This window comes from Trachymyrmex septentrionalis, unplaced genomic scaffold (genome assembly GCF_001594115.1).
Source record: "Trachymyrmex septentrionalis isolate Tsep2-gDNA-1 unplaced genomic scaffold, Tsep1.0 scaffold62, whole genome shotgun sequence".
In the NCBI taxonomy this organism is placed as follows: domain Eukaryota; kingdom Metazoa; phylum Arthropoda; class Insecta; order Hymenoptera; family Formicidae; genus Trachymyrmex; species Trachymyrmex septentrionalis.
The window spans coordinates 1096197-1097901 of NW_017305800.1; the positions used below are offsets into that span (position 1 = coordinate 1096197).

Sequence of the window (1705 nt, forward strand, 5' to 3'; positions counted from 1 at the left end):
AAAGATAGGCTATTGAGAATCAGTGCGAAAGATAGTGCGCAAAAAAGTTTTTCAAGTAAAATTAATTGTTACTCCATTTGATGTGCAATTAAACAATAATATATAATATTTATTCAGATAAATATTAGTTACATAATTATAATAAATATATATAAGGAGTCATATTCACAATAACACTAAAAATATGTATTTTATTGACTCCTGTTTATAAGAAATTAACAGTTTCTATTTTATGGTAATAAGACTTGTAACAAAATTTATGTAAAAAAAATATTTTAATTTAAATATTAAAATATTTGTCCAGATAAATATTTAAGGATGATTTGGTGTGAAAGTTAAAATAACAAACTTTCCAACAGCTTATTCCTTTTACGTTTCATTATATACTTATATTATTCATTTTATATTGAAATTTCATAATTATTAATACAATTACGTGATTAAAATTAATATAATAACATGTCATTTATATAAACAATGTCCATCATAATGTAAATTTGTAAAATATTTGAACTTTTTTTTTTAAGTATTTAAATGTATATTATACATATACTTAAATAATTTCTAAATAAAATAATCAAATTATATATTATATTAAATTTATAAGGCTTTTGGACATTTTCTTCAGAGATGCCAAAGAATTTGCAGGTTATCACAGTGTCATGATACATTACTAAAGAGCTTCTCGTCCTGATGAAGTGAATGGCAAGATTCACAAAATGTTGACATTAGCAATCATGACACGGTGATAACTCGCAAACCCTTTAGCACCTTTGAATATTATATTATATAAAGAATTAATATATTACATAAAATATCATGTATCGTCCAGGTATGTCGCATACTACAGAATGATTTATAAGATTTAATAATTTAATGCATATAGCTGCTTTCATAAATGCACTTGTAATGTTTTTTATGACAACTTGTGGCATGTTGACTGGATTATATATATATATAGTTATCGTTTCTGTCTCAATTTACTATCTGCTCATTCCGTTCCTAGTTTTTATCTTATATTTCATTGTCAGCTGGCACGCTTCTAATAGCTGTTTTCGTTTTTCTTAAATTTTCTCAACTGTGATTTTTGTGTTTTTGATTGATTACGCAGGTTTAACAACTTATTCAGCGGTGTACCTGAACAATACCCTATTTTCCATCCTTCAACATATTCTAAATCGTCCAATCATGTCTCTGAAGTATTCCTGTTGACAAGACGGACGCGTCAGCGATAATTCTCTTTCAAAAATGAAGCATCACTTTTTGTGTGTGTGTGTGTGTTTGTGCGCGCGCGCGCACGTGTGTGTAATGATCTCATGTATTAGCGTGCGTGCGTGCGTGTGTGTGTACTATCACAGACTTATCGCGTGTGCATGGAAAGTAGAAAACGCTACTCCAGGCACATCTTTGCGAGCTTCCTTTCGCAGCACGGAAAAACCGGAGAAGGAAAAAGAAAAAAAAAGAGGGGAGGAAAACCCGAATCCCTGAGCGCGTCCGTTACTACATTACCATATGATTTACGCGTGCCCTCCCCCCTTCCCTTCACCGTGCGGACGGGTTTTAAATCGCTGGAGCTTAGCCGCCCCTACTTGCCGTCTCTCTCTTTCGCCCAATCTTTCCTCCTATCCCTTCACGCCCCTTCATGCTCATTCTCTCTGTGCGCAATGAAGACAAATACGCGTGCGAGGGAGGGACAGAGAGAGAG

General features: G+C 32.7%; 1 protein-coding gene across 1 annotated transcript in view; it reads right to left on the bottom strand.

Annotated features, from left to right (window-relative positions):
- LOC108752933 (akirin-2) overlaps positions 1 to 1705 on the bottom strand; it is a 4511-nt gene that overhangs the window by 1921 nt on the left and 885 nt on the right. The gene's annotated exons all lie outside the window — the stretch shown is intronic.